This window comes from Magnolia sinica, chromosome 1, assembly GCF_029962835.1.
Source record: "Magnolia sinica isolate HGM2019 chromosome 1, MsV1, whole genome shotgun sequence".
Taxonomy (NCBI): Eukaryota; Viridiplantae; Streptophyta; class Magnoliopsida; order Magnoliales; family Magnoliaceae; genus Magnolia; species Magnolia sinica.
In genome coordinates, this window is record NC_080573.1 from 111,971,207 (window position 1) to 111,984,267 (window position 13,061).

The 13,061-nt window shown below is 37.7% G+C and overlaps 1 long non-coding RNA gene across 1 annotated transcript; it reads right to left on the reverse strand.

Moving 5' to 3' along the window:
* Positions 1–10,727: 10,727 nt before the first annotated feature.
* On the reverse strand, positions 10,728–11,623 carry LOC131256276 (uncharacterized). The gene is made up of 2 exons (XR_009176737.1): positions 11,362–11,623; positions 10,728–10,922 (listed from the first exon to the last, which is right to left on the reverse strand). It is a non-coding gene; the product is annotated as an uncharacterized LOC131256276 (long non-coding RNA).
* Positions 11,624–13,061: the final 1,438 nt, after the last annotated feature.

Below are 13,061 nucleotides of genomic sequence, written 5' to 3' on the forward strand. Positions count from 1 at the left end.
GTGGCTTCTAAGCCGTCCGATGGGAATCTCTAGAACGCGTGGACGCAATGTGGGGGCAAAGGACAAAGAAGAAATAAATATAAATATGCATCGGTCAATCAGATGCAGTCGGGGGGCACGGATGAGGTGAGTCTGAGGTAACAGCGGGCCAGTTGCAGGCCTTATGCTCACATTAATCTTAGGGTTGCATGTAATGAAATTATTTATATATCTTGGAAAGATGATATGGTATTGACCGTTGTAATTGATGCCCGTTTTTGTTGAGATATTTTGAGAATTCTGGAAAATGATTGAGTACGTTTGGGGGTGTGCACCAACGGAGCTAGCTTGATTAGCTTGCTGGGCTCGGCTCGAAAAAGCTCAATTTGACTCAGTTCAAAGTTGAGTTCAAGTCAGGTTGAGCTGACTTTTTGAGCTCGAAAATGAGTTCCAGCTAGCCCCAACTTGACTTGACTTGACTTGACTTGGATCAAACCCAGCTCGTATCGAACTCGGATCGAACTAGTTCAGTGACAAGATTACTTTGATATTGATGTTGCTCACCAAGTGTTTGATGAAATGATTCAAAGAAGTGTGGTGGGTGGCAAGGAAGGTACGTATATGAAACCAACACCTTCTTTTTCTTGATTTTTATGTTGCTTAGAAGGTGCTTAGAAGGTGTTTGATGAGATACCTGTAAAACCATTGTTGCTGTCTCAGATACAGCGAGATTTTGAAGGTGCAATCCAGGTGTTTGTGAAAATGTTGCAATGGAGAACTCGGCTCGATCTTGGCTCGAACTTGGCTCGAACTAGCACGAGCTGCTTACCGAACCGAGCTGAGCTGGCCAGTCAGGCTCAAGGATCGAGCCGATCCGAGCTGGCCAGTCAGGCTTGAGGACCGAGCCAAGCCGAGTTTGAGTTAAGGTCAGCCAGTGGCCGAGCCGAGTCGAGCTGAGGCCAGCTTGACTTGGTTCGACTTAATGTTTGTACATTGGATCTTGAATTCACGGTCGCGATGAATGTTGTTTTTTATTGAAATTATTTTTGTGATTTTTTAAAAGTGATTCAGTCCATCGGATTGTGAATTAATAATCACGATCAATGTTAGCTTTTATTAAAAATATTTTTAAAATTTTTGAAAAGGATCTAGTCCATCGAAATATGAATCGACGGTTACGATCGATGCTGGTTTTTATTGGAAATATTTTTGAAAATTTTGAAAAGGATCCAATCCATCAGATCATGAATTGGCGTGCTACTGATTTTTATTGGAATATTTTTTTATGAATTTTGAAAATGTATGAGGCTTTCTCTCTCCTCCACATCATCCTTCCAATTTTTCTTCAATTTCTCATAACTTATTAATTTAATTTATTTATTTTTTTTACCATTTTCATCATTTACTCTCTTTCTCTCTTCCATCACTTCATTGTGGACAATCCATGCAAGATTTCTTACAAGAGGTTTTTCCAAGGGGAGAGAGTTAGGCCAAGTCTCATCACCAGAAGGGGGACTGGCGACAAGTTACTGCCGATCCCCCCCTTTACCCCTTGCTTTCTTTCAGGTGTTGGGTAATGGGGTAAGGCTTCCTCTTTTATATATTTGAGCCCATGGTAGCTTGTCCAGTATGCTATATCTTCATAGTTTCTCATCTTTCTTTCTTTCCTTTCTCCCTTTTAAGCTCTCTTTCTTTCCTTCTTTTCTCTCATTCTTTTGGTTTCAAGTTGGATTTTTTTCTCAAGTTTGGATTAGTAATGGTGGTACTTTCTTGGTGTGAGGAGGTTAGGGTAAAGGTAAGGTCCATCTATGATTTCCATTCCTTCCATTCATCCTATCTTTCTTCATTTGTTCTCGTGCTTTCTCTCTTTTCTCTAGAATCTAGCAGACCTCTTCAACAAGGGATTTGTAATGGATATTGTCAGTCGAACATCAAGAGGAATGAGACTTGAGCTAATTCACAGACACCAGATGAGAGAAACTCGAAGGAAGTGACTGAAGAAGCACTGCACGTTATCTATTTGTCTCATTCCTATATGTATGTATAATGTTGGGTACCTATAATGATTAAAATGAGGATGAGCCTCTGCTCTTAATGAGTCCTTTCAAGGGTGTTATTGTTATAGGAGCATTCATAAGGACTCATTTATATGAGTATTGGAAGTGGGGCCGCTTCTTTATGTTCGAGTGTTTTAGCTACTCTTATGAACTCATGAATCCAAGACAGATCACAAGGTTGTTGTTGAGGGTCAAATATTGTATATTAGACCCCAGTTATTACCTAAATTTACGAACATGATACTGTTTAATAGCCTATTTTAATTGTGTTTTGTTGCAAGGTGTATTTAGGAGCCTTAACTGAAAAAGAGTACTAAAAGTATGAATTTAACGCTTATAAATCACCAAGGCAAGAGCAGACCCCAGGGGACCAAGATCGAAGGATTTATATGCCAGAGATCTGAAAAATCGAGAAATTGACATTAAAGGAACCTAAAAGTCGTTCAAAATGCAAGATCACAGGGTTCCCACCATTCGTTTGGCCCGAAACTTTATATCTAGCCTGAGGACCCTAAATTAACCGTACACGTCGAATTTCAGCCATTTGTAGAAGTGACCAACGGACAGATCAGCCCATAAATTATCAATTTGGGGCCCAACTGATCTCTGGAAATGCTTCAATTTTGGTTTTAACCCCTTAAAATTTATAACAAAACGGATGGATGGAGTGGATTTGGCATATGCATCACGATGGACCCCGCATTCAATTGTGCATGTGCACAACACTCTGCCTACACTGGAAGTGAAGTCGGGTCAAACCGACTTTGACCTGACTTCAAGCCCTCTTACGCACAACATCCGCACAGACCGGACGTTGTGATCGGTAGTGGGCCACCACCGTGAGTATTTCAGTGATCTAGACCGTCCATTTGCTCCGTACGGTGGCCATGACCCTCACTAAGGTTTCCTTTTGGTCCTATGCACGTGTACACATGTAGATCGACGAAAAACGCAGGATGAACGAAGAGGTGAGTTGATACAGTGGACCGCACCAAAACTCGACTAAAACCACTCCTTTCCGACTGAAATTTTTCCAGGAATCCAATGAACAGGGTGAATTTATCCGAAAACATCACTGTGGCGCCCACTGAGCTTCTCAACGTAAGAACGTCCGCAGGAATGTGCGGATGTTGCCGGGCTCACCGTGAGTTATTGTGTGATCAAGGGAAAGGTCGGATCGATGATCTAGACCGTTCAAAAGATGGAGAAATGGGTCTTTACCCTAACCATGAAGCCAAAATGGGATTCTTGGACATCTTCTGGCCGAAATCTCCCTCCAAACACAGCTGCTTCCGGAGGTTTGCATTTTCGCTGCGTAAAACCTGTGCAACCGACTCCCTGCCACTGACCTTCAAACTCCTATAAAGAGAGAGCGTGGAAGGGAGATCAGAAATCATCCAAGGACGTCAGGATCAATCAATCTGGGCAGCCGTGGAGGCTAGAAGAAGGACGTGGGTGTGCATGTGAAGAAGGAAAGAGAGAGAGAAGAACTAACTGGTTTGCTTGTGTTGTTTTTATGCTTTTGTTTAAGGGATTTTGCCTAATCATGAGTATGATTGGCTAAACCTCTTGGCTAGGGCTAAGAGGTGAAGCTTGTAGCGTGATGGGTTGTGCCTATGACCTGGATTCATGTTTTAATTGAACTCTCTTTTTATTCTAGTTTGATTAATAGGAATGCTTTTAGTTTTTAATGGTTTGTTGTGACTTAAATTTCAATTGATCTGCAATAGCTTTGAGCATGTTCTTAGCATTATAGGATTTTTCAATTTGGGAACCTTGTTGTTCACCATCGTCTCCTAGGCATGGTTGGATGATGGAATCCTTCCCAACATTCACACATCCCTTAGATTGATTATGGATTGGTTAAATTCAGTTGTTTGCTTTGTCTCATAGGCATGGTTTTGTGATGGAATCAATTCTAATTCTCATACCTATCTTCTATTTGATAACTAGATCAAAAGGAAGTTCATATTTGGATTTTAATGATATATCTTCCAACTAGATGAAGATAGGACTCTAAATCTAGTTGTGTTCTTGAATTAAGCATACATCTCCCTGATCTCTACAAGTGGATCCTTGGCACCCTAGTTTCCTACCTTTAAATTTCACAAGTTTTAATTAATTAAATTCATAACTATTCCCTTAATCTTCCCTGGTTTAGATTTCATCGTCGCCTAGTTCTAGTTCGAGTTACTTTCAGATTACGTACAAGGTTCAGTCCCTATGGATTCGACCTCGGTCTTACCGAGATTATTACTACATCACAACCCTATACTGGGGTGTGAACAAGTTTTTGGCGTCGTTGTCGAGGATTGACAGTTACGTTTTTCTGAGATTAACTGGTTTTAAAATTAGGTTAATATTAAGGTTTATTTTTAGAATTAGGTTTTCTGTTTGATTTTTAGAAACTAACCTAACTTTCTTGTTTTGTAGGACCCTGATATAGGCTTTCTAATTTGGTAATCTCTTCCTGGTTTTTCTTCCTTTCTAATTCTAGATTAGGATTTGTTTTATATGTTTAGAAATTTTCTTGATTTGTTTTATATTATAGGACTTTTTTATTTTTAAAAACTAACTTCCTAATTCTAGGTTAGAACTTTCCTGATTAACTTTTTAGAAACTAGGTTAGTTATTTCCCTTTTTAGAAACTCTTTCTAATTTTAGAAACTAACTCATCTTTTCTTTATTTTATTTTTAGAAACTTTCTAATTCTAGGATTTTCTTTTGCAGGATTCTAACATAGGAACTTCCAATCTGGTAACTTCTTTCTAATTTTTTCTCTTTCTATTTCTAGATCTCTTATTGCTATAGGATTTTTCTTTTATTCTTAGGATTAGATTTCGAGTTAGGGTTTCACCATGCAAGAGTTGGAACGTGTGTATGCTGAGATAGCTAAGAAATCTTGAAAAAGTTTTTTGATGTATGATGATTATGATGGAAAACATCCTATACCTCAAATATTTTCTGAAAATTTCTTCAACCAATCGAAATATGATGCTCCACCGATTAAGAAGTCCTTTGGTGATTATCTGCGAAAACATAATTGCATTCCACGAGTTAAGAAAACAATACGTGATTATTGGAACAATGACGCGTATCAATCCCCAACCTATGATCCATATGATTATAATCAGTGGAAACAAAAATATTTCAAAGTTGAGTTAGTAAAATTCACAACTATTCCCTTAATTTTCCCTGGTTTAGATTTCATCTTTGCCTAGTTCTACTTCAAGTTACTTTCAGATTACATACAAGGTTTAGTTCCTATAGATTCGGCCTCGGTCTTACCGAGATTATTACTACATCACAACCCTATACTTATGGTGTGAACAGTTGTTAATGTGCTACAATTTTATAACACATGAAAATTGAAATATGTGTGTGATATGTTTGGTTATGTCATATAGAATACTTAGTCCAAGACCATGGTCACTAAGAATTCTAATACAACTTTGATTTGTCTATAACAAGTGAAGGTTCAGGTATATAAGACACATTATCCAATGCACATATCTTCCTTACATATTATGACATCTTTATTTTAAAAAATAATAGGGGATTGTTAGATTTTTTTCAAAATAAGAAAAGAAAAATGTTAGTTTTTTTTTTTCAAACTTATAAAAGAAAATGTAGGAAAAGGATTGTGACTTTTGGTGGTTGTTGGAGACCATTCATTTGTGAATGGTGGTGCCTATTGGTAAATGGAGCATCATTTGAATTCGAAATGGTGGTGAAATGATGTCATTAATGGTGAAGAGATGTCATTGTTGAAAAGTCACTATGGAAGAAGATGTCTTTTCATGAAAAGGATCTTAAAGTAACTCTTATGACCGTATATAAACACATCTTTCGGTCAATCTAAACAACAACAATTGCAATAATATCCTCTCCTTCTTCTCCATTTTCGTTTGTGAGTGGTTTTGAAAAGTTGTAGTTCTTCATGCACTAAACTGCAAACAATTTTTTCATGCAGTAAACTGCAAACAATTTTTAGGGGGTAAGCTATAACAGCATAAACGTCAGGGGTGTACACTGTAAAAGTGTATTTGGGGTGCAATTTTTCAATTTTGCAGGCCAAAGCCCACATTTCTCCGATTTGGATAAGATGTTTATTGTATCCTAAAGGCAAATTTGTTGTAACCCTCTTAGAAACTAGTTAATTACCAGTAGGGTGCAAATATCGCCTTAAAGATAGCGGCATCTTAACACACCTTAAACCTATCTTTAAGTAATTTTTTTTTTTTATCTTTTCGCCTCAACCCCATCATAAATCATCCATGCAATAAGCTCTCTAACTGCTATTCACCCTCAAGATCAAATCCCCATACATCCATGCAGACAAAATCATGAGAACAAGATCTATTACATGAAGTTCACATGCAAACGCATCATCGCGTCGAGTCGATGTTGAGTTCTTCTTAGACTCTAAATCTTCGGGTCTAAAGGGCTTATAAAAGGCTTCAGACAATGTGAGTAAAGGACAAAAATGAGAAATGAAAAATGAGAGTCTCGAGAAAGAGATTTAGTGAGAGAAGAAAGAGTCGAGAGAGAGAGAATTTCGATTGTGAGGACAATTGAGTCGACTAAGTTAGTTGAATTGGTTTTCTTTCGAGTCTAGACTGTCTTTTGGATGTGGAAGGAGGAAAGAACGAGGAGAAAGGAGAAAAAGAAGAAACAGAAAGAAAGAAAAAGAAAAGAAGGATGGAAAAAAGAATACTATCGAGTCGACTCAGTGAGTCAACTTGTCGGATCTGCATTAAATCAAGCTGAATTCAAGCTTATTTTGGGTTTATCCAGCAACACCATGCTAGGTAATCTTCCTCTCCAATTTTTAGTAATTTAAACTTTAAATTTTACATTCCTTTCTAGTTAGATGTAATAACTCGATGAGTTGACTCACTGAGTCAAGGCTAATTTTAGTTTGAAATCAAATTCTACAAGTTGTGAAACCCTAGGGAGGAAATCGAGTACTCATAGAAGTTGATTACATGTCAAACACACGTAAGATCCTTTAGATTCTCACCAAGTCGCAGTCAAGTTACACCGAGTCAAGGTGAATTTGACTCCTTAACACACCAAACAGGTGGGTGATCTTCCTGCCTTCTGTATTCTTCTGAATTATAATGTTTTCTTAAATTTTTGTTTATTTTAACATCATAACTGATTTTTATTTTAGAATTTATAAATATTATGCAATGACTTACATGTTTACAATATGGATATGATATTTGTGATACTTCACTCATGTCATGAGCATAATTGCATTGAGTTCATACTTGTATTGAATTTGAATTGAGAATGTTGTGATTAGGTGTGTGACCTTGGGTTCATAAAAGGTCTTAGTCGGTGCACTGCCATGGTTTTCCTATTGTGAATTGTATGGATTTCTTAAAATGTTATGGTTGGTACATTGCTTTGGGTTTCCAATGATGAGAATGGTGTACACAGTCCCTAAAATATCTTGATCGGTGCACTGCATTGGGATATCCAATATTTAAATGTGATGTGGGCTCATAAAATGTCTCGGTCGATGCATTGTCTTGGATGCCCTAGGATTGTACTAAAATGTCTTGATCGATGCACTTCCTTAGACATTTCCCTATATGGATATGTGATGGACAAGTGACAATGATTATTATGATTCTTTGAAACCGTCACATGCATTGCATCTCTTAGATTATAATTCATGTTATCTCTTCTTTATCAATGTATTTCAAATTGTAAAAACTAAACAGTTTTCAGAAGTTGGTTGGATATAATCCCACGAGTTGTTATGCTCACCCCCAATTAGACAGTTTTGCAAGTGCAAAGTTGGAATACTATGAGCAGATGAGACTTTATTACATGCTATATTTCAGTTAATTAGTTTTAGTTTAGGATACAAATTTTATTTTGTTTATTAGGATAGTTTACATTTGAATTTCAATGTAATAGATAGTGTAGTTAAGAATTGATATTTAAATAGTAAAGATTACATTAATAAGAGTTGTTTTTACTTCCATTTAGTTTAGCTTTGAATTCATATTAAAATGGATGAAAATTGTGGATTATAATGTATATTAATTTAAATTAATCTCATGGGCTTAAGATTCGGGTCTTAAATAACCCCATTCGGGTACCTGAATTTTGGGGCGTGGCACTCACTTCGAGGCAACGGGTCCTATAATATGCCACATGTGTTTATACCCGGCCGATCATGGCCAGATCAAACAATTCAAAAGAAGCCAAGTGGTAACCATGCCACACATGGTATAGATGGATTTCAAAAGAAAGAGTTAAAAACGTGTACATGTGGGAGGATTAAAAGTTAGAGTTCCATCAAAAGCTAATCTCTGTAGATGCAAGAATCAACGGACGTGAGGACTCTGATAAGTTTCCTGTGCAAGAGTCTAGTAACATAAAAACTCTAGTGAACCTCCTTATGTACATCTGAAATAGCAAGAGGTGTACGTGATCTCTTGTACATGTGGTCTAATACAATAAGCTATGCTTATGTGGAGAATCAAAGAGATTTATATGTCTAATTATTCAAATCTCTCATATTGTCAAATCTTACGCGCGGACACCAATTCTCCAAGCCTATAAAAGCAATACTCAAAGTAGAGAATTGGGCCCTCACCATAATCAATTAATCTCTCTACAGCGCAACGCTGCTCATTACTTTAGTTTAGCTTATAAGATTTAGTCACTCCACTTTTGTCCAGTCATGTTACAACAAGTTCGTAGCTATAAAAATAACTTAGATTCATTACTGTCTGGCGCCATCACTGTATTACGCCCTAGGAGTAGATTAAATATCCATGACCACTATCGTTGAATCTCCTGAGTATCGAGTTCTTACTTGATAAATCTCTAGTCACATCTTGTTGACTTCACACCACGATTGTCTGGTACTTTCTACAGTCGCTTTACCAATACAAGTCACTGCTGGTATTTATTTCTTCTTTGGTTAGTTTATTTTTATATTTTTCACTGATGATATTGTTCTTCACTTCAATTAACAAAGTCAGTGACCAGTCTTATTTTTAATTTTGTCCAGCAATTATTGATTCACTGATAAACTAATGTACTATTACTGTTGAAAGAAAAGTTCTTCATTTAAGAAAAAAAAATCTCATTTTGAATAACTAAGGGGTCGTTTGGCACTAGGGCTGTACACAAACCGAGTTAGCTCGGTTAGCTCGCTCAACTCAACTTGAAAAAGCTCGATTCGACTCGGTTTGAAACTGAGTTCGAGCCGAGTCGAGTTGATTTTTTGAGCTCGAAAAAATTTCGAACCGAGTTCAAGCTCGACTCGACTTGGATCAAACCCAACTCGAATCGAACTTGGATCAAACCAACTCAATGACTTGATTCCTTTGATATTGATGTTGCTCACCAAGTGTTTGATGAAATGACTCAACAAAGTGTGGCCGGTGGCAAGGAAGGTATGTATACGAAACAAATATCCTTTTTTTTCTTAATTTTTATGTTGTTTAAAAGGTGTTTGATGAAATACTTGTAAAACCACTGCTGTGGTTTTATATATAGTGAGATTTTGAAGGTGCAGTCCATGTGTTTGTGAAAATGCTACACAGGCGAACTTAGCTCGAACTGGCCCAAGCTACTGACCGAACTAAGCCGAGCTGGCCAGTCAAGCTTGAGAACTGAGTCGAGCCGAGTTCGAGCTGGGGTCAGCAAATGGCTGAGCTGAGTCGAGATGTGCCCAGCTCAACTCAATTCAACTCATGTACACCTCTATTTGGCACCATAGATTTGGGGGGATTTAAGGGGGTTTCAAATCCCCTAGTCGTTTGACACCATAAAGTAGCTGGGAATTTCAAATCCCTCAAAGAGGGGGTTTGAAATCCACGGTGAGAACTTGGATTACATCTAAAATCCTTCCAATAGTTGCATGTGTAATATGTGTGTCATTAGACTATTAAACTATTGGGCATATGGCGCACTAATGACATCCCAAAACAATTAGATTATCAATTGCATCATTATAATTACTTTAATATGATGATCAGCACCGTCCAAACATTATTCATTTAAATCATTAGTTAGTCATTTGGACATTATCTTGTGCTTGTAGCCCATCCGAGACTTGAAATTTCATCATTTTCGCGCAAAGTATATATTTCAGCGGGCTTATTACAACCATTGTATCAAACATTACATACGTACACTACTTAGAGATATTAAAGTTGATTTAGTAATTAAATTCAAACCCCTTTAAGTATATCATGCATAGCTACTTTTGGATTAAAGTTGATTCCTAATTCAAGGTGCCAAACACATTAGGAGGATTTCAAATACAGGGGTTCTAAATCCGGAGAGTTCTGAATCTATGCTCCCAAAAGGGCCTTAACCCTTCCCTTCTAAAATCACATGAATATTGTAACAATTGGTAGCTAAATAGTCAGGCCAACAATATTCACAGGTCTAGTACTAATCTAGCTAGTTTAGCACTTAATATCACAAGTTTGATGGGCATTAGTCTAATTGTACACGCTTGATTAAATTTGGATTATTCATTATATGTGCGGCCAGTTACATGTTTTCTTGAATTTGGATTATTCCTTACACGTGTGGCCAGGTGTTATAGCAACAATATGTATCAATATCAAGCCTTATACACTGCCGGTGCATCAAATGACTCCAAACTAACAAAAAAAAAAAAAAGATAAAAGATAATCTAAAACAAAATTAAAAAATAAAATGGAGAATTTATTAGAATGAATAGTGAAAAAAGGAAGTGAGAAATCCTCCTAAATACAGGAGAAAGTACAAAAAGAATCCTATTGATACAAGATAGATGTAGTGGAAATCAATGGACAAGATATGTAACAGCCAGGGCGATTAGTAGAAGGACATAAGCAATCCCTTGATCGATGGTCGTTCCTGCAAAGAACCAAAAAAAAAAAATTTAGTAAATACATTTTGGTTATGCGATTTTACTACCGTTGGTTATTATTTGATGGTGGGCCCTACTATTTGATCCACCACCATTTTGGAAATAGCTATGACTCATCCTTCTCACATTAGGCAATCATGTACAGCTCTCCAGACTGTCCAAATAGTGGGTCACGCTGTGTATGCAGAACTCGACACTGATTGAGAAATCCAAGCTATCCAATCCATGGCTCTCAAATAGATGCTTAAATGTAGAATGATAAACGGTCCAAATAAATCAGATGTATTTATAAATACATCCACATTTCTCTATAAGCCTATAACTAAAAATGAGGGGAAAAAAAAGAAGAAGAACAACAACAACAACTTGTCCTAATCTTTCTTAGGAGATATAGATTAATTAAAACCATCAATATTCAATACTAACCGTCGCTTGCTGGGCCATCGGGGATGGGCGAAGGAGCTAAGGTCTGGCCATGGGCCACATGAAGAAGTGTCACGGATAAGAATACGAAGAAGATGGGGATTAGGGCGTGTAATCTCATTTTTCAATTGAAGAAAAGATGATTAGGGAAATTAAAATGGATTAGAGGAGGCTTAATCACAATCAAGAGAGGAGATTATGAGAAGAAGGGATGGAATGGATGGAGATTTCCTTCTTCTGGTATATATATACACTTGTTTAGAAATCGTAGAGGGATTCGCGCGCATGACGAAAGATTGAACGTGAATCATATGGACCCATCATGGTTATAGATCAACGTAATGTGACGATAGTCTATCCAAAAATTTAATCTGGCCCACTTATGAGGTGAGTCACAAATGATCGATGAATATAGGAGGTGATTTTCTTATCAACCGTCCATTTTCATTGTATGATTGTTGCTTGCTTGATGAATATATTGGCCTAAATAATGGAAAACGGAATTATCCATTTGGGGTTCACTTAATGAGTGGAGAGGATCTAATACAAATATGCCACGTTGGCATGTATTCATGGTCAATCTTTTGAATATACAGTCGTGCGAATCTCTGTGGTATTTCTTCTACCTGACTTTTCTGAGGGCTTCCGCGAAAAAGGACAGAAAGTCTAGAAAATGTGAATAGCGTGATCTAAAACGTCGTAGACCAGACTACCAAGGGTCTACGCCTACTTTTTAAATGGTGGTGATTCATGTACGTTTAAAAGTAGGGCCCACCGTGGACTGATCATGCTAACCCAATATTGCTAACCATCCGATTATCACGATGGATACCCCGATTTGACGGTCAGGGTTGGCGAACATTATACCCCATGGTGGACGAGTCGAAAATCGAAATCTGTTCAAAACGGTGGTTAACAATCACCGTAGACTATTTAAAAGAAAATAAGAAAAAGAAAGATTGTAAAAGCTGTTAAATGGGGGGCGGCTAGTTTGAACGACCGAGAGAGTGACACGTGGCTTTTAAGCCGTCTAATGAGAGTTTCTAGAAACGCGTGGATGCAATGTATGAACAAAATACAAAGAGTGGAATCCAAAGGTGAATTGGTCAATCAGATGAGGCCGGCGGCGGGGACTTAGGTGAGTCCGGGTAACAGCTTAGTGGTGGAGTCCCTGACCGTGGGGCCCACCTTGATGTATATGTTTTATATCCACTCCATCCATCAGTTTTTTCAGCTTATTTTAAAGCCATTCTCGCAAAAATGAAGCAGATCCACATCTCCAATGGACCACACCACAAAAAACAGTGGTGATCAAAGGCCTACCATTAAAAAATTCCCAGTGCCTACCGTTATGCTTATTTGCCATCCAACCTGTTGATAGCGTCACACAGACCTGGATGAAGCAAAAGCATAAATATCAGCTTGATCCAAAACTTTTGTAGCCCCCAGGAAGTTTTTAATGGTCAATCACCACTGTTTCCTGCATATGGTCCACTTGAGATTTGGATCTACTTTATTTTTTCCCACCATTACCTAAGGTGATCTGAAAAATCTGATGCACGGAGTGGATATACAACACATACATCAAGGTGGGCCACACGGTCAGGAACTCACTCACTGAGTTGTTACCCTGGACTCACCTAATCCGTGCACCCCTCCGGTGTGAATGTCCCTGTCCGTGAATGATTCCATACGTAGGCACG